Below are 21,088 nucleotides of genomic sequence, written 5' to 3'. Positions count from 1 at the left end.
TCCATTATTTATAGACTTTAAAAAGAAAACAATTTTAAAATGTTTACATCTACTGGGACTCATTCTAAGGGTAGAAGCAACTTGACTAAGGGTAGTTTTTAAACTAGCTTGTTCTCCCTGAGCTTTAACTGTTTTTAGCCTTTGCTATGAACTAGAGAGAATTCTGGAGAATGAAACGCAAAGCCCTCGCATGGCCTGTTACATGGGAGAAAGACCAAACCTTTCGATCTATACTTCGTGGCTCCAAAACAAAACCAATCAGATAAATTCCAGAGGCGGCTCAGAACAAAACCAACAGGGAAAGTAGTAGAAATAGGGTAGATAAGACTACCATGTTTTCTTCCTCCCATGTCTTTCATAATTACAGGCCACTGTTTACTAACAATAGCCCATGTTATTTATGCACGGCTTTGTCTCCAGATCCATTAGCAAGATACCACCCTGACACTACAAGGTAGGTATCTTTTCTTTTCTTTTTTCTAAATAAATTTATTTATTTTATTTATTTATTTTTTTGGCTGTGTTGGGTCTTCCTTGTTGCACACCAGCTTTCTCTAGTTGCGGCAAGCGGGGGCTACTCTTTCGTTGCGGTGCGCGGGCTTCTCATTGTAGTGTCTTCTCTTGTTGCAGAGCACAGGCTCTAGGCGCATGGGCTTCAGTAGTTGTGGCCTGCGGGCTCAGTAGTTGTGGCGCACGGGCTTAGCTGTTCCACAGCATGTGGAATCTTCCGGGACCAGGGCTCGAACCCGTGTCCCCTGCATTGGCAGGCAGATTCTTAACCACTGCACCACCAGGGAAGTCCGGCAGGCGGATTCTTAACCACTATGCCACCAGGGAAGCCCCAAGGTAGGTATCTTGAATTGAACCTTTGCAATCCATGTATAAAGACAAATAACCATTACTGTTGAAGGGAAAGTACCCCAAAGTACCTATAATTTCTGTCTCAGGGCCCCATATTGGATAGGATTTCCAATGGGCATGAGGTCCAAACTCCTACTAGCCACTTTAGGAAGCTTATGAAAACTGAGACCCAGATTTTACTCTACACCTGTCTCAGCAACACAAATAGATGACTCTGTACATGCACTCAAGTAATTTTTTCCCCTGCTAATAGTGATGAGAAGTGTTTGCATTCAAATCACTTCCACAAAAACTGAGTTAGCATAAGCCTGGGGCAGGCAGGGGGAGGAGGGAGAACATGTTTAAAACATCACCAAAGGTTATAGATGCTCAATGAATTTCATTATTCAAGGAAGTCATGGATTTATCAGGAGAAAAAGGGGGAAGCCAGAACTAAGTGTGGTAGATCTACCCAAATTTCTTGAAAAAAAAAACAAAAACATTATCCTCTGAACTTAACCTCTATGTAAATCTCGACAAGCACTTTTTAAAATAAAATATAAAATAACAGAGTAGAAAATATTAAGGAAAGTATTATTTCATAATACTATTATATTATAAAGGAAAGTATTATTTCATAAAAACTTTGTTCAGATAAATGTACATTTACATCTTCATGTATATTGGGTCATGATATAAAATATGTATATGTCTTACTAAAGATTGTAGTCAAAACCTCTTGAGAACAACTGCTCTACAACAATCCTATCTTACTTAGGGCTTTGGATTAGAGAGACACAAACACTAAGCAAATAGACAAACACTAGATTGGGGACTAACTAGTCACTCAGAGAAATGCCATCGGTTTATTATTATCATTTTAGGTCTGAGAAATTTTCCCACATCTAGGTAAAACAGTATTTATTCAATCATTCAATACATACTGAGCATTTATTCTGTACCTTATACTGTTTTTGGTGCTAATGATACATCAATGAATAAAACATTTAAAAAAAATTCCTACCCTATAAGAGTCTCCTGGTAAAGAGCCAAGAATGCTCCTGGCTCTGGCAGGGGGATGGGAAAAGTAACCATTGTGCTGTATGCCCAGAGTGTTCTCTAACAGCAGCCTTCACTCCAGGAAAAGGACTCTACCAGGACTTATCCCAACTGCGGGGGAGGAAATTTCCCTGAGGCCCCCTCTAGACTTCTTATCGCACTGAGAAAGGAAAACAGTTCATAAACACTTGTAAAGGTCACAGTCCAGGGACAGAGACCCCCTAAAAGACTGAGATTTAATCATAAAATTTTAAAATGCTTTCCCTCACCCACACTCTGCCACCATATCGAGGGTCCAATAAAATAACAGTGGATTACAGCTGAAAGAGCTAAAAGGTGTATACTCTATTTAAGAAAGAGTTCTTAGGGAAGACCAGAGATTACAGGGGAGACGAAAACAAGGATACTAGCATAATTTGAGGCCTCTGGTACCTACAATTACATCAATCATTAAACACAAGCCAACTCCTAGCCAGATTACACAAAACTCCCAACTAGATAAAGGCCTATTCACCTCAGTTCCTATTACTTAATACATCCTGCCTGGCTTTCAGTTAGAAATTATAAGTTATGCTAAAACGTAAGAAAAAATAGTGTGAAGAGACAAAGCAAGCATCAGAATTAGACTCAGATATGACAGACTTTGGAATTATCAGACAGGGAATTTTAAATAACTATGATTAATATGTTAAGTGCTCTAATGGAAAAAGTAGACAACATATAAAAACAGATGGGTAATGTAAGCAGAGACATGGAAACTCTAAGAAAGAATCAAAAGAAAATGCAGAACATGGTAACAAAAATGAAGAACGCCTTGATGGGCCCATGAGTAGACTGGATGTGGCTGAGGAAAGAATCAGTAAGCTTGAAAATATATTAACAGAAACGTCCCAAACTAAAATGCAAAGAGAAAAAAAGAATTAAAAAAAAAAAGAAAATACAGAACTGCCAAGAACTGTGGGACAATTTCAAAAGGTACAAAATACACATGACTGGAATATCAGAAGAGAGAACAGAGCAAAAGAAATATCTGAAGTAATATGGTCAACAATTTCCCAAAATTAACGACATAACACCAAATAATAGATCCAGGAAGCTCACAGAACATCAAGCAGGATGAATACAAAAATCAAAAAATAAACTTAAAAAAGAAGCAAGGACAGAGTGCAGTGAAATATTTAAAGTGTTAAAAGAAAAAACCCGGGACTTCCCTGGTGGTCCAGTGGTAAAGACTCCGCGCTCCCAATGCAGGAGGCCTGGGTTCGATCCCTGGTCAGGAAACTAGATCCCACATGCACACTGCAACTAAAGATCCTACATGCCACAACCAAAGATCCCGCACGCCGCAACGAAGATCCCGAGTGCCACAACTAAGACCTGGTGCAGCCAAATAAATAAATAAATATTTTTAAAAAGAAAAAAGAAAAAACCCACCAACCCAGAATTTTGTATCCAATGAAGTTACCCTTTAAAAGTGAAGGAGAAAAAAAGACTTTCTCAAACAAAAACCTGCCCTGCACGAAATGTTGAAAAGAAGTTCCTCAGAAAGAAGGAAAATGATATAGGTCAGAAACTTCTACCTACACAAAGAAAAGAGCATGGCAGAAGGAATAAATGAAGCTCCAACCACTGGCTTCTTTATACAGTAAAAGACTAATGCTTAGGGGAAGGGCATATGTGGGAAGCGGATGCCAAATAGGGAACAGACAAGAGAACTAGAGAGGTGATGAGAGGTATGGGGAAACACCATGCAGTGAAAGAACACAGGAATTTGGGAGGGGGTTGGAAGTAGAAATGTTGAACATTGTGGACAAGGCAAGTCTCACTGAGAAGGTGACTTCTGAGCAAAGATCTGACGCAGGAGAAGGAGGGAACTGAGGATATCTGTGTTAGAACATTCCAGGCAGATAAAAGGGCAAGAGCTAAAGCTCTTGAGATGGTTGCATGTCTTGAAAGTGTAAGGAACGAAAGGGGGCCAGCGCACGGCTGGAGGGCAGTGAAAGAGGAGGAGGAAGATAGTGATAAGAGATGCACCTGGAGAATTCCCTGGCAGTCCAGAGGTTAGGACCCTGTGCTTTCACTGCAGGGGCCATGGCTTGGATCCCACAAGCCACATGGTGCAGCCAAAAATTTAAAAAATTAAGAAAAAAAAAAGATGCAACTGAACTTATCCTGTTAGGTAAAATCATCCTTAATGAAATATGAAACGCCTTGGAGCAGTGGTCCTCAATTCTTTCTACACATTTGAATACCTGGAGAGCAATAAAAACAAAATGAAACCAAAAAAACCCCACTGACAACCAAACCCTAACCTCAGAGATTCTCATTGGATTGGTCTGGAGTGGGCCGGGGACAGCTGTGTTATTTAAAAGCTACCCAAATGATTCCAAAGTGAAGTTGTGGTGAGAACCACTGGATCAGTGTTACTGAATCAGCTGAGGCTTCAACTAATTTGACTGCACTGAAAGGAGGACTTTACCTCTATCAGAAGGCTCAAGGTTAAACTAAAATTATGTCCCAAAATTGCAAATGAAAAAGTTGGGGGAACTTCCTGGTGGTCCAGTGGTTAAGAATCCGCCTTCCAATGCACTGGATGCGGCTTCAATCCCTGGTCGGGGAACTGAGATCCCACATGCCGCAGGGCAAATGAGCCCACGTGCCACAACTACTGAGTCCTTGCGCCGCAACTACAGAGCCCACATGCTCTGGAGCCCGCACGCCACAACTACAGAGCCCGCATGGCACAACTACTGAGCCCACACGCCACAACTAGAGAGCCTGCATGCCACTCTGAGCCCGCACACTCTGGAGCCCGCATACCACAACTAGAGAGAGGCCCGCAAATGAAGAGCTGGCACGCTGCAACAAAAGATTCCACTTGCCACAACTAAGACCCGACGCAGCCAAAAAAAAAGAAAAAGAAAAAGTGGGGTGATATGTAACTCTAGGAACAGAATACAGTGGAGGAGCTGTTCCAGGAGTGGTTCCAAGGAGACTAAGTATTGCACCACCTTCCTTGATGCCAACTTTTCCCACAGAGAGTCTTCCAGGGGCTCTCAATGAACATGACAGATTAAACACCTATATTTATCTCTGCTCCCTTCTCAAACCCCAACAAAATGTCAGGAAAGAAACACAAAGAATGTAAACCCACTAAAAAAGAATGGAAAAGGAAACAACAGAGATGGCAGCAACATTTTGGAAAGTGGCAAGGGAGTCAAAACTGAAATCTAACTGCCTGCGATGGGGGAAGTGGGGTTAAAAACAGGAGGGCTGGTAAAAACCTGCATGGAAAAGAGTGCCAGACTCCAGTCCCCACCCACTTCAGCTAGGCACTCATCCCTCCCTAATCCCAAACAGAGAGTTAAATTTTAATCTCTGGATAGGTTAAATCAGACCTGAGAACTTAAGGCATGGTTGAGAGTAGGGATAAGGCACCATATTGATCCAGGGAGATAAGAGAAAGTCTATATCATGAACTATGAGAGGTTTCCCCATCCCCACTTACCTTCCCTCATTTGGGTCCTAGCACGCTTAAGCATACACAACTGTGGAGAGACTCAGACATAAAAGCCAAATATCAAAACAAAGAGGAAAAAAAAGAACTCATTGGATAAACTGATCCTCAAATTCATAAGGAAATGCAAAAGACCCAGAATAGCCAAAATATCTTGAAGAAGAAAGTCGGAGGCTTCACACTTGCTAATCTCAAAATTTACTACAAAGCCACAGTAATCAAGACCGTGTGGTACTGGTATAAGGAAAAACATACAGAGCAATGGTATAGAACTAAGAGTCCAGATACAAACCTGTTGCAGGAAGGCAGACCCCTTCCAGGGCCCGAGAGAGGGCTCTTGTCTCACACTCGGAAATGAATTGTCCAAGGAGAAACAAGTGCTGACAAAGCAAGAGACTTTATTGGGAAGGGGCGACCGGGTGCACAGTAGCAGGGTAAGGGAACCCAGTAGAACTGCTCTGCCACATGGTTCATAGTCTCAGGTTTTATGGTGATGGGGTTAGTGTCCAGGTTATCTCTGGCCAATCACTCTGACTCAGGGTCCTTCCTAGTGGCACACACATCGCTCAGCCAAGATGGATTTCAGTGAAAAGGAAGAATCCTTCTCACTAGAATCCAGAAGGGAGGTTGATAGGACATATGGACTGGAGTCTCCTCTCTCCTTTTGACCGGTTGCTGGTAGCTTGTTAGTTCCGTGTTTCTTACCAGGACCTCCTATTGTAAGATAACTCAGGCAAGTGGTTACTACTGTGCCTGGCCAGGGTGGGCAGTTTCAGTCAGCGGTTCCCTTAACAATCCCACACTGATGTTCAAGTGATTTTAGACACAAGTGCAAGATACAGTAAGTCCCCTACATACAAATGAATTCTGTTCCGAGAGCACGTTCGTAAGTCCAATTTGTTCATAAGTCCAACAAAGTTAGCCTAGGTACCCAACTAACACAATCAGCTACATAGTACTGTACTGTAATAGGTTTATAATACTTTTCACACAAATAATACATAAAAAACAAACAGACACAAAAAATAAAGAAAACATTTTTAATCTTACAGTACAGTAATCTTACAGACAGACACGTGAACTAACTTACATGACTGGACATGCAAACGCACGTTTGCATCTTTGAAAGTTCGCAACTTGAAGGTTCGTATGTAGGGGACTTACTGTAATTCAATGGGAAAAGAACAATAGTCTTTTCAACATATGGTGCTGGGGCAACTGGATATGCATGTGTAAAGGAAGGAAGTTGGACCCCTCCCTCAGACCTTAGACAAAAATGAACTCAAAATGGATCAAAGACCAAAATATAGGAGCAACTATAGAAGAACCAATTGGTGTAAATCTTCATGACTTTATCTTTTTTTAATTTTATCGAAATATAATTAATTCCATGACTTTATATTAAGAGATGGTTTCTTAGATATGATAGGAGAAACACAAACAATGGAAGAAAAACTAGATAAATTCAACTTCATCAAAAATTTAAAATGGGGCTTCCCTGGTGGCGCAGTGGTTGAGAGTCCGCCTGCTGATGCAGGGGACACGGGTTCGTGCCCCGGTCCGGGAAGTTCCCACATGCCGCGGAGCGGCTAGGCCCGTGAGCCATGGCCACTGAGCCTGCGCGTTCGGAGCCTGTGCTCCACAACGGGAGAGGCCACAACAGTGAGAGGCCCGTGTACCACAAAAAAAAAAAAAAAAAAAAAAAAGGCAAAAGATTTAAACAGACATTTCTCCAAAGAAGATATACAAATAAACAATAAGCATATGAAAAGATGCTCAAACACCATTAATCACTAGAGAAATGGAAATTAAAACCACAATGAGATACCACTTCACACAAACCAAAATGGCCAAAACCAAAAAGCATACAATAATAAGCACAAGCGAGAACTTGGACAAATTGAAATCCTCATACGCTGCAGGCAAGAAATGAAAAATGGTGAGCAGCTTTGGAAGAGTTTGTTCAAAAAGTTAAACACAGAATTACCATTAAGACCCAGCCATTCCATTTTTAGGTATACACCCAAACGAACTGAAATGTGTCCACACAAAAATTTGTACACAAATGTTCATAGCAGGATTATTTGTAGTAGTTACAAAGTGGAAACAACCCAAATGTTTATCAACTGATAAACGGATAAACAAAATGTAGTATATCCATAAAGTGGTATATTATTTGGCCATAAAAAGGAACGAAGTACTGTTTCATGCTGCAATATGGATGAACCTTGAAAACATTATGCTAAGTGAAAGAACCCAGAACAAAAGACCCAATTATTATATTTCATTTATATGAACTATCTAGAATAAGTAAACCCACATAAACAGTAAGTAGATTAATGGTTGTCCAGGGCAGAGGGTTGGGGGTCGGAGTGACCGTTAAGGAGTACACGTTTTCTTTTGGGTGATGAAAATATTCTGGGATTGGATAGTGATGATGGTTGCACAACTTTGTAAAAAATACTAAAATCCACTGAGCTGAACATTTCAAACTGGTGAATTTTAAGGTATGTGAATTATATTTCAATTTTTTTAACTCATAGTTAAATGTAACCGTGGTCAGAGAAAACCTCAAAACAATTCAGAGAGATAAGAGAAAATGTTTCATCCATGAAACAAAAACAGAATGTAATTTTAAAGGAAGAAAAGAAGGGAGAGAGGGAAGTTGGTTGGTTGGTTGATTCAGAGAATAAGCAAATGCTCTTGGAAAGGACAGATCTCATAGCTGAAATGAAGTTGATAAAGTGAGGACATATTCTAAGAAATAGAACCAAAAGAAAAAGAAGATGGTAGATAGGAGAGAAAAGACTTTTTTTTTAATTCTTCCTTTTTGTTTTCTTTTTTTTTTTTTTTTTTGGCCATGCAGCTTACAGGATCTTAGTTCCCCGACCAGGGATCAAACCTGGGCCCACAGCATTGGAAGCTCGGAGTCCTAACCATTGGACCACCAGGGAATTCCCAAGACTTTTTTAAAATAGTAGATTCATTTAAAATGTCCAATGTCTGACTTAGTCCAGAAATAGAAAAGAGGACAAAAAGAAAGACAGCAAAGAAACGTTACAGATTTTTCTTAAGCTGAAGGATATACATTTCTAGACAGAAAGAACCTGAGTGACCAGAACAATGAATGAAAAACAAAAACAAAAAAACACACTAAGACAAAACGTCATGAAAGTTCAAAACACGAGAACAAAGAGTATACACGCTTCCAGCCACATTTACAAAGAACAGGAATCAGAATGGCATCAGACTTCACAGTACTACTGGATGCTAGAAGACAATGCAATGCTTCACATTTCAGATAAAATTATTTCCAATTATTAAATAAAATGATTAATCCCAATTTATAATTAAAATGATTTCCAATCCAGAATTCCATAACCATCAGTCAAGCATGACAGGAAAACAATGATATTTTCAGCTTTGTAACGTGTCAAAAAAATTGCTTCCAAAGCTCATTTTCTTATGAAGCTACTGAAAGATACGCTCTAGGGGAGTAAATGAGAAAGTTGGAGGACAGTGTGTATTCACATGGGAGAGGCAAAAGGAATTCCCAGATTAACGATGAAGAGAAATCCCAAGGCATTACTGTCCATTAGCCTAGAGAGCAACCAGTCCAGATGAGAGAGTTCATAAGACGTGTCATCTTTAGATGAAAGAAAAAAACTGACAAAATAGATTAGATGAGGCATCTGATTGCACTGAAAGAAGTATTATTTTAGCTCTATCAGAATGTTTGGGGCTGAGGTAGTGATAGGTACACAGAAAATTATGCGAATGAAAAAATCAGGAAATAAACAACTCTAGTAAAAACAAAAGCTATTATGAGAAAGGAAATGTAATCCTAATACACAGTGTGGCTCAGCTGTGAATAATATTTATAATCAAAATAGCATGAACAATTTAATCAAAACTTGTGATATGGCTGTAATCAGAAGGTGGGGGTAGAAGAGTACATTTGTGGAGACTGGCCAGAAAGAGAGCTCAGCATCCATCCTCAGTGGTTAAAAGGCAACAGATAAAACTGACAAGCTAAGAAATGATGGTGTACGGATGCCATTTAGAGAAGCAGAAGTCTATACCAGAAAAGAGCTCAAAGAGTTAAAAAGCAATAGATAAGGGCTTCCCTGGTGGCACAGTGGTTGAGAGTCCGCCTGCCGATGCAGGGGACATGGGTTCGTGCCCCGGACCGGGAAGATCCCACATGCCGCAGAGCAGCTGGGCCCGTGAGCCATGGCTTCTGAGCCTGCGCATCCGGAGGCTGTGCTCCTCAACGGGAGAGGCCACAACAGTGAGAGGCCCGCGTACCACAAAAAAAAAAAAAAAAAAAAAAGCAATAGATAAAACTGACAAGCTACACTATTTACAATAGCCAAGACATGGAAGCAGCCTAAATGTCCATTGACAGATGAATGGATAAAGAAGATGTGGTACATATACACAATGGAACGTTACTCAGCCATAAAAAAAACGAAATAATGCCATTTGCAGCAACATGGATGGACCTAGAGATTATCATACTAAATGAAGTAAGTCAAACAGAGAAAGACAAATATCATATGATATCACTTACATATGGAATCTTTTAAAATGATATAAATGAACTTATTTACAAAACAGAAACAGACTCACAGAGATGGAAAACAAACATGGTTACCAAAGGGGAAAGGGCGACGGAGGGAAGGGATTAAATTAGGAGTTTGGGATTAGCAGATATAAACTACTATATACAAAATAGATAAACAACAAGGTCCTACTGTATAGCACAGAGAACTACATTCAATATCTTGTAATAAACTATAATGGAATATATATATGTGTGTGTATATATATAACTGAATCACTTTGCTGTACACCAGAAACTAATAGAACATTGTAAATCAACTATACTTCAATTAAAAAAAAAACTGACAAGCTAAGAAATGATGGTATAAGGATGCCATTTAGAGATGCAGAAGCCTATACCAGAAAAGAGTTCAATGAGTTAAAAGTCATTGACTCTACAGAACAAGAACCAAGAACAAAAGGGAGTGAAACAAGGAAGTGCTGTTGCGTTATGAGCCGTGTAATGCTATTGGACTTTCTAAACTAAGTGCGTGTGTTATTTGGGGCATAAATAAAATTTAAATTCAAGAAAGGAAAAAGGGTCTCTTCAAATCAGGTCATACGATGATGTCCTTATTTAATTTTTACAAGAGCACCCAGTCTACATTTAATTAGTGTAGTGGGTTGAACTGTAGTCCCCAAAAGATATGCCTAGGTGCTTACCCTCTTGGAACCTGTAAATGTGACCTTATTTGGAAATAGATGTAATTACGTTAAAGCTCTCAAGATGAGACCATCCTTTAGGGTGGGCCCAGTGTCCTTATAGGAGACAGAAGAGAGAAGACACAGACACAGGGAAGAAGGCCATGAAGACTTGGACTGAAGAAATTCCCTGGGTGTCCAGAGGTTAGGACTCGGCACTTTCACAGCCATGGCCCGGGTTCAATCACTGGTCAGGGAACTAAGATCCCGCAAGCTGTGCGGCCAAAAAAAAAAAAAAGACTGGGGCTGAGATTTGAGTCTCACAACCTCAAACCCACAAATGCCTAGAGCCACTACAAGGCAAAGCAGGATTTCTCCCCCAGTGCGCAGAAGGATCTCAGTTCTGCTGACACAGTTGACACTTTGATTTCAGACCTCTGGCCTCCAGAACTATACAGGAACAAATTTCGGTTGTTTTAAACCACCAAGTTTGTGATAATTTGTTACACACAGGAGGAATTGGAAATGAACACGATTAAGGACAAAGGCTTTTGAAAGATGTGGATTTCATGACAGCAAGCTGAAACTGAAAAGCCTCTTCCAACAACACATCCTTGGGGCACTAGATTTCCATATCCACCTGGACCCAGGTCCGGCTGTAACCTCCCTTAAGAAATAGCCCCTGCAGGGATTTCCCTGGTGGTCTGGGGGGTAAGACTCCACGCTCCCAATGCAGGTGGCCTGGGTTCGATCCCTGGTCAGGGAACTAGATCCCACATGCATGCTGCAACTAAAAGATCCTGTGTGCCGCAACTATAGACCCAGTGCAGTCTAAATAAATATTTTTTTAAAAAAACAATAATAATATTCCATTTGTAAGGACAGACCACATTTTGTTCATCGATTCATCAGTCAATGGACAACTCAACATTTGTCTTATTAGGACGGGTTTTCTTTTTTTTTTTTTTTTGCGGTACGCGGGCCTCTCACTGTTGTGGCTTCTCCCATTGTGGAGCACAGGCTCTGGACGCACAGGCTCAGCGGCCATGGCTCACGGGCCCAGCCGCTCCGCGGCATGTGGGATCTTCCCGGACCAGGGCACGAACCCGTGTCCCCTGCATCGGCAGGCGGACTCTCAACCACTGCGCCACCAGGGAAGCCCCCCCCCTTTTTGGGGGTTGATTCTTTTTTGTTGTCGTTGGCTGAGCCACGCGGCTTGCAGGATCTTAGTTCCCCGACCAGGGACTGAACCCAGGCCACCACGGTGAAAGTGCCGAGTCCTAACCACTGGACCTCTAGGGAGTTTCCAGGATGGGTTGATTCTTGAAGCCAGGGGACTATAACGGTCAAGGGCACCTTCAGCAAGAGGGCAGCCAGCCTTCTGACTGTACCTTTTCCAGACCCCTTTGATTCACCTCATCCAGTCCTGAGCCACGGTCAGTCTTTCAACAGATGCTCATAGACCCCACTCTGTGCCAGGCCCTGGAAATACAAAGCAGAATGCCACGGGGCCCCTGCCCTCTGGGAGTTCAGATATCTTACTCTAAGAGTCCCCCATTAAATAAATCCTCGAAGAGCTTCTGGCAAGAGAAAGCAAACACATGTCAGATTTAGCAAGTGACAGTTCTTGCAAAATCTGAAGTACCTGATTATTCTTATCACCCAACTTCGGCAAGAACCTTTCAGACCAGTAAATCTTTTGGAAACAAATAGGCTTCACCAGTCACTAACCATTGAGTGGCACTGGACAAGTTACTTCTCATCCTCTCTAAATTTCAGTTTCCTCATCTGTGACATGAACCTAATGATAGCACTACCTTATAAGATTATCGTAGGGAATAAATGAGTTCAGGTAAAGCAGCCAGCAAATACTAAGTGCTCTTCAAGTAGTACTACAAGCTAAACTTGTTCTTCTTGATGCTGAAATTCTAGGCTCTGAGATTCCTGCAATTCTTGACCCAGCTTTGAGTCAAGAAATCACTGAACACTGATCTTGAGACGAAAGAACCTGTGTAGCAGATGAGGCAGGGAAGAGCAAAAACGACTCACCAGCACCAAGAGTTTATTTTTAATTAGGCCACTGTGGAAACAGGCAGTGCTTCTTATTTATAAGTACAGATCCGCCCTGTATCCACTTCTTGAAAGATGCGGATGAGAAGGGTCTGTTCAAAAGATTCTTCCTTCCCTCCACCCTCTCATGCTTTTCCAACGCTAATGCTTCTTTCTCCGCCTCTTTCCTCTGTTCAGCATTGAGTTACCTTCCATTCCCCGAAGGCTCATATTGAAAAACAATCAAACAGAACTGAAGTTGGCCAAATGCCATCTGTACAAAGACCAAGCACATAAGAAGAGAGGGAGGGAGGGACATGGGAAGTCACAGCATTGGAAGTGCAGTGGAATTATAAGCTAGTAATAAAAGAGACTGGGGAGTTCTCTGGTGGCCTAGAGGTTAGGATTCTAGGCTTTCACTGGCATGGCCCGGGTTCAATCCCTGGCTGGGGAAGTGAGGTCCCGCAAACCGCACGGCACAGCCAGAAAAAAAAGAAAAGAGAGAGAGAGACTGGAAAGCAGTTCTAAGGACAAAACAGGAAGCAAAAGGCATGGGTGACACAGAGAGAAAGAGGACCTGCCCTAGGTCAGGGCTGCCAAGTCTTGATATTCGGTATATTCCTAGAAATGGTGATTAACACTTGACTGAAAGCACTGAATGTTTGTTTTCAAGCTGCTGGGGGTGAGGCAGGAACAGGGGACTACAACCTTCTCAAAAAGATTCACTTGGGGGCTTCCCTGGTGGCGCAGTGGTTGAGAGTCCGCCTGCCGATGCAGGGGACACAGGTTCGTCGTGCCCCGGTCCGGGAAGATCCCACATGCCGCGAAGTGGCTGGGCCCGTGAGCCATGGCCGCTGAGCCTGCACATCCGGAGCCTGTGCTCCGCAGCGGGAGAGGCCACAATGGTGAGAGGCTCATGTACCACAAAAAAAAAAAAAAAAAAAAAAAAGATTCAGTTGGCTCTTTTTAAGAGAAACAAGATCTTCCCTTTTGTCCCTACCTCTCAGAAATTCCAGAGTCTATAATAGTCTGAAGCAACCCAAAGTCACTCACTGACTTGATTCCAGTGGAAGGTGATGTTCATGCAACCACTACTGCATATCTTACTGACAGAAGCATCAGATCTGGGCTCAGAAGACTAAGGTTCAAATGCCAGCTCCTCCATCTCTTAGCTACGTGACCTCATGCGCAGGTCACTTCACCACAGTGAGGTTGTTTGTTTTAAGTCTATAAAACAGCAGGATGCCTGGCAACAACATACATTCAATAATGTTAGGTAGAACCAATATTTTAAACATTAAAAAGCCATTACCCATCCTGCCAAGCTGTCTCTTTCCCATCCTTCTTGGAGGTCTCTAAATTGGTTGCCAACCCAGAAAGCCTGACGAATTCCAGAAACTGGGACTTATATTGATTTCAGTGGCACTACAAAGATGCACGCTTGGAAGAGTAGCCTCCTTAGGAAGAAAAGAGACCCATTAGCTTGTGGTTTTCAAAACGGTCTTTAAATGAAAAGTGAAAAGGAGAGAAAACAAAGTTCCCCAAGATATAATGCAATGCTATACTTAAAATACCTACTAGTATAACAGTATAAACTGAGATTTTTGTCTCAAAATTGAACTTCTAGCACTCCTCTTGGCTATGTATCCACAGTATGCCCTAAGTGACCTCGCTCAGTCTCTTAGCTCTAAATATCAGCTTCCACATGTACATCCCCAGCCCAGCCCGGCTCCAGACTTCCCTATCTAACTGCCCATGACACCTTCACTTGTTTTTCTACTGGGCACTTTACAATCAGTGCGAAAGAAATTCAGCCCCAGCCCTGTTCCTCCTACAGTCTTCCCGTTTCAGTTAACGGCAATTCCATTCTTCCAGGTGTTCATGCCAAAGATTGCAGCGTTGCCGTGACTCCTTTCTTCCTCTCACATCCCACCTCCATACACCCTGTTGGCTGTACTTCAAAATATACCCAGGGCCCAACCGCTGCTGGCCACCTCCATCACTACCACCCAGGCCATCCTTCACCTGGATCACGGCAGGAGCCTCTCAACTTGTCTCCCTGCTTCTACTCCTCACTCCTCTTTGCTTTCTCCACAAGGCAATCAGAGTAAGCCTGTTAGAAGGCAGGATGAAACATGTCCACTCCACTGCTCAAAACCCTCCAATGGCCCAACTCACTCTGAGGGAAAATCAACATCCCCACGAGAGCCTGCAAGGCCCCCACAACTGTCCATCTCTCCCTTACCCCCAACGCCTCTCTGACCTCATCCTCTCCATCCCCCCTTCACCACCCCCTCCAGCCACACCGGCCTCCAGGCAGGTCCACTAACCTGCCAGGGGTGGCCCTTCCTTCGGGCTTTTGAACTTGCTCTTTCCTCTGCCTGGACCACTGTGTCCCCATTTAGCCACATGGCTCATTTTCTCACCTCCTTCAGATTTTTGCTCAACCGTCACCTTCTCAGGAAGACTTTCTAAGGACCCTCTTCAAAACCACAATGCCAGCCAATAACCCACATCCTGCCTCCCTCCTTTATTACAATGTAATGTGCATTTTTCTTGGTTATTTTGTTTATTGTGCCTTTCCCCACTAAAATTTAAGATCCACAAGGGCAGGGGTTTTTGCCTTCCTTGTATACTATAGTCCTGGTGTTCATAATAGCATTGTCCAATATAATTTTTAATTTTTCTAGGAAACATTTTAAAAACTAAATAGGGGGCTTCCCTGGTGGTGCAGTGGTTAAGAATCCGCCTGCCAATGCAGGGGACACTGGTTCAAGCCCTGGTCTGGGAAGATCCCACATGCCGCGGAGCAACTAAGCCCATGCGCCACAACTACTGAGCCTGCGCTCTACAGCCTGTGAGCCACAACTACTGAGCCCACGTGCCCCAGCTACTGAAGCTCGCGTGCCTAGAGCCCGTACTCCGCAACAAGAGAAGCCACCGCAATGAGAAGCCCGCGCACCGCAGTGAAAAGTAGCCCCCACTCGCTGCAACTAGAGAAAGTCCACACGCAGCAACAAAGACCCAAGGTGGCCTAAAATAAATAAATAAATAAATTTAAAATAGGTACAGCTAAAAAAAAAAAAAAAATAGGTACAGCTTTAAAAAAAATTTTTTTAAAAAAATAAAAACTACAGAGGAAATTTCAATTCTATTGTATTTAACCCAATAAACTTTAAATGTTATGATTTATAGCATATATTTGTCATTTATTATGATATTTTAAACAATCAAGGAGATAGTTTACCTCTTTTTTTTTTTCATATTAAGTCTTCAAAAATCTGGTGTGTATTTTATACTCATAGCCTACCCCCAGTGTTCAACACTGGAAAGTGACCACCATACTGGACAATGCAACTCTAGAACAATGCCTGGTACAGAGTAGGTACTTATAAATATTCATTGAATGAAAAAATGTTTTCCCAGGAAGAGGCAGCTATGATATAGCATAGGATTTTCTAAATTTCAGTTACACTCCATATTCACAATTTTTGCTGTAACCTGTACTATTTTTCCCTTAAAATGTCATACTTTGTCCACTTGAAAAAATATTTTAAAATAAAACTTTATGTTGCCTCTATAAATGGAAAAGAATGGGTCTAAGGATAAAATGCCGGGGCGTGAGTCCCTACTCAATCACTCACTACTTCCAGACTCTAAAGCGAGGACTTCACTAAGCCTCAGTTTCTTCATCTGCAGAATAGGGACAATTCCAACCTTCACAGGATCATGGTGAAGATTAAATGAGATGCTGTCATAAGCTCTTTACAATTAGGAAAGTAGTCATTAAATAAAGGAGACTGAGAAGCCAACCCAAGCCTTTTCCTCATGACTGTCATGTTCACATGGACCAATAACAGAAAATGGCAAGCTTGTCTGACAAGAGAAGAGCTAAGACTCAGGTTCAAATCTCTTGTCCTCCACTTACAGGTCTGTGACCTTTAGAAATTCATTTATTCACCAAACACCAAGTGCCCACAACATGACAGGCACTAGGCTAGGAGCCAAATAAGTCAAATAAGATATGAACCCTGCCCTTGAGGAATTTGCAGTCTAGCAGGGAGAAAGAGACCAGCAGACAAGAAAAAGCAAACAACTGTCAAAAAATCAAGTCATCTCTCTTAGGTCTGTTTGTTCACTGTGAAATGGGAATAACACCTTCCCAATCTAACTCACAGAGCTGCCACAAAAATCAATTTTTAAATGTTTGTCAAGTACTCCAAAAACCTGAACTCATTATACATTAGCAAAGTACTTTTCTTTTTCCTACTTGTAACCCAAAACAACTCCGGCTCCTGCAAATGTCCAGTTTGAACATTCACTCCAATTGTACCACATCTGTGAAATTCATTCCACTTTTGCTGTTGGAGTTAGTATGTTAGTAAATGTTAGTAAACATACAGAAAAAGAGGATAAACAGTTTTAGCACAGGTATTTAATCTCAAAATTATGACCCAGGTCACAGTTCTAAGGAACAAAACACAGACCTCTCAGTCAGCTACCTAGGTACAGTTTGTCAAGATAAGCAGTCACATGGTAAAGGAAACTGAATAATTTAAACTGAAGAAAGAGGAAAACTCATGAAGCAGGGTAGGTAGACAGTGTCCAAGGTTACAGCAGTCTCTGCATTGGTGAGGTAATGCTGGGATTAGGTCGTGCTCAACATGGTAGGCTAAAAGTCATTTTACAGCCAGAGCAAAGTGCCCACACTCTTTTTCTTAAGCCTAGAAGTTGATCTGATCTGAGAAAATCTCAAAGAAAGATGATCCCAAGGGCTAGGTTCCCAAGAAGTGGAAACCCTATCCAAGCAGGAGTAACTGGGTGTGACGAAAGCAAGATGATCAAGATTCTGTGATCCTCCCTGAAGTTTAAAAACTGAATGGGACCAAAATCAAAGTCTCGGGTACCAATCATTTACAAAGAGGAAGGAAAGAAAAGACTCTCAGGTGCAGTTCAGCCTGCATCTTCATACTGATTTCTCCTTCTTTCCCCCCATGTCACTCGCCCAATTTCAGGCGACCCATTCCAACTCAGTCCCAAGTCGCCCCTTCCCCTTGTTCCGATCCCTGCACAAAGGTCACTCCTCTTCATCCCTGGCACCTAAGATGCTTTCCCCTTCTGGGAGGACTTGCTGGCCGCCGCACCCATGACTGCCTTCGCGCCCACCTCTGAGCAGCCCCCGCGCACGACCCGCGGCAAGCCCACCCCTCTCGGGCGGGAACCGGGACACCCCTCCTCGGAGGCCGGAACCGCCGCGCCAGGCCCCTCCCACAGGAAGCCGCCGCCCCCCAGCGCCCTGGCCGCGCCTCCCCCGGCCCACCCCGCGCCGCCCGCCACTCTCGGACTTCCCCGCGCCCCCGCCCGCCCGCCGCGCCCCAGAGCCGGTGCTCGCTACCTGCTGCGGCCACAGAAGCGGCGCCCAACTCCTCTCCCACTTCCGCCTTCCACCGCCCGCACTCGGGCCAGGTCACGTGACCACGCGCGGTCACCTGACCCGGAAAAGGCTGGCCGGACCGCAGGTGTGTGCAACCTAGGCCAGGCCTGAGAACCTCTCGCCAGAAGGCCTTCTTATCCTCTGTAGGTTTAAAAGTGGGAGGGGTTTCCACTCGCTAGATGGTCTCCGAGCAATCAAATAAATTGAGGGCTCGCTGAGTTCCAGGCGCTTCATATACTCCTCCCATCAACCCCGAGGGCGGGCCTGTCTTAGCCCCATTTTACAAGTGAGAGGTGTTCAATCAAGTCAGCAGGTATTTACTGAACTCAGGGTTACCATATAAAATACAGGACGCCCGGTTAAATTTGAATTTTAGATAAACAACCATTAATACGTAGGTGTGCCCCAAATATTGCCTGGTACAGTACATGTTTATACTAAAAAACTACTTGTTGTTGATACTCATATTTAATTAGGCATCTTGTGTTTTAATTTGCTATATCTGACGACCCAAAGCCTACTATGTGCCAGGCACGGTTCTAGGCTCTAGAAACACAAAAGTAGCTTTTGTGGAGCGTCCGTTCTTGTGACATGAAACAAAGGCAGAAAGGCTCCAAAACTCTTGCTGGGGGTCCATAAAGTGCCCCACCACACTAGACAATCCCCATTTCCTTAGTATACAGAGTAGACAGACCTTTATGAACTAGAAAAAACATTTTAAATCAGTATTCTTTACTGATAGTTGAGAACTTCAGCTTTGACAAGTTGAATGAAGGCTGAATTTTTCACTTTTAATCACCATTAACTAAAATTAATACTAATCACCTAATTAGCTCTAAGCACTGTGCACTAATTATTCTGTTATTTTTGGTTCTTCCAGTTTGGATGGATCTTGTTATGCGTACAAATGAAACTGGTTGAGCATTTAGTAATTCCAAATCCATCCAGGAGATGGCCTTTCAAGGAGCTACAGCTCTCTCTTAACACCTTAATTCCTATCTAAAAAACTATTAAAATTTCTCTAGTAACATTGATGGGAGTTGTACTAATTCTCTTTTAGGGGAATTAGGGAAGGCCTCTTTGATTTGGTGGCATTTGAGTAGGTGTTGACCAAAAGGAAAAAAAGGACTAGGCAAGGCAGGCTCTCACTGTGCATTAAAGAAGTAAAAGCTAAATATATACCTGGACCTATAAAGGCCCTAGGTGATACCTCCCACCCCTCCCCTTTGTTTCATCTCATCTCCAACTACTCTTTCACTCAGTACCCTGCTTCAGCCACTCTGGCCTGAGGGCCCTTGGACTGGCTTTTCCCTCTTCCTAGAAAGCTCTTTCCCCAGGTAGTCAGTTGGCTCACCCCCCATCTCTTTCAGATGTTTTCTTAACTGTCCCTTTCAGTGAAGCCTTTCCTGATCACCCTATTTAAAATTGCAACTCATCTCTTCCTTCCCCTCCTACCAGCCCTTTCCTGCTTTATTTTTTCTCTCCATATTTCCTCAGCTTAGCACTATCTGACTTTCATATGAATGTGTGTACGTATGTGTGTGTGTGTGTATATATATATATGTATATGTGTGTGTGTGTGTATATATATATATATATATATATGTCTGTTTCCCACTACAAAAATTATGAAGACAGGAGCTATAACTCAGCTCTCAAAGCAGTGCCTGGCCCATAGGAGGCCTCTTTAAACAATCTGTTGAATGAATAGACTTCATCAACATTTATTGAGCACTGAACTCATTGCTGAAGGTCCTACAATATAGGAGATTTTTTTTAAGACACAAAAAATCTGAAATATGTCATCATAAAAGTGCCCTGCAAAAGTTAAAAAGTAAATTGAAATGTTCATTTAAGGAGAAAGACCCCTAAAGAAAGACCCCTGATTTCCAACCTACTTAAAGAAGACACACAATTAACTACAATGCAAAGCAGAAGTAATAACTACTTATTGAGTGATAGAATCAAAATGTCTTAAGTATGGTGAGAAAGAAGGGTTCATATCCGTCCTTGAAGAAAAATCTGATTTGAGTAATGAGGACCAGTTTACAAAGGAAACAATCGAGCTGCTTCTTGGAGACTAAGTACGCAGGGATTGGCCAGCAGAATTTTCAGGCAGAAGAGAAAACAAGGGCAAAGGCAGAGACAAGAAAGTCCAGGACACTCCCAGGAAAGTCCAGAGGAATTCTAGGGATACTTACTGATTTCATGTAGTTTTTCTCTCCCCTACCCCACTGTTAAGCATATAGTTTCATAGCTTGTACATTTTCCAGTCCTGGAAGTGAAGTCAGCTCTTCACTGGCACACAAGACGTTTCTTTCATAAAGGGCCTCACATGTAAAAGTTGTCATTACCTCCAGATAAGTTATACATGGAGTTCTAAATATGTTTGAAAGTGTTAATTTGTTAAGGTAAACTGTTTCAAGTGACCATAATTTCATAATAATGTTTGAGATTTCTTCACTTTTTAAAAAACAAGAAGCTTCAAAAAATTGAAGTGTTTTAGAGTTCACTTCACTTCTGAGAGAACCTGTCCCCAGACACCCTGTGCTACCACAGGCACTACCCTCAACTCCCTGAACACTCCCTTTGGACTTTCATACCTCAATGCTTTTGCCCTACTCATCCTTCAAGATTTGGCTCCAAGGTCATAAGCTCGAAGGTGCCCCTAGACACTACACAAAATATCACTTTGTTCATAACTGTTATATCACCCAAATTGTGGTGGTATAAATTAGCTCTCAGTACTTATTTGTTCACTAAATAAGAGTCCTTCTAAGGCTTCAGTGGACTTGAAGACTAGCGAGCATTACAGGGAAACAGAAAAGGGATTAAACTATTACAAAAAATGACAAAAACTACAAAATGTCAAGAAACCTTTTATATTAACAAGTATTTTTAATATTTACTAGAAAGTGAATGGCTCAGAGCCTGATCTTTCT

The 21,088-nt window shown here is 42.3% G+C and overlaps 1 protein-coding gene across 1 annotated transcript in view; it reads right to left on the bottom strand.

The window, feature by feature from the left end:
- The window catches only part of WWP2 (WW domain containing E3 ubiquitin protein ligase 2), a 145,391-nt gene extending 127,225 nt beyond the window's left edge, over positions 1-18,166 (bottom strand). Inside the window, exon 1 of the mRNA XM_082677164.1 lies at positions 18,108-18,166. The gene's annotated coding sequence lies outside the window, so the exon portion shown is untranslated. The remainder of the gene's footprint in view (positions 1-18,107) is intronic.
- Between the last annotated feature and the right edge of the window lie 2,922 nt (positions 18,167-21,088).

The sequence above is a fragment of the Grampus griseus genome (assembly GCF_964374135.1).
Source record: "Grampus griseus genome assembly, chromosome: 19".
Lineage (NCBI taxonomy): Eukaryota > Metazoa > Chordata > Mammalia > Artiodactyla > Delphinidae > Grampus > Grampus griseus.
Note: the sequence above shows the minus strand (reverse complement) of the source record. Positions and strands in the feature narration are given on the sequence as shown.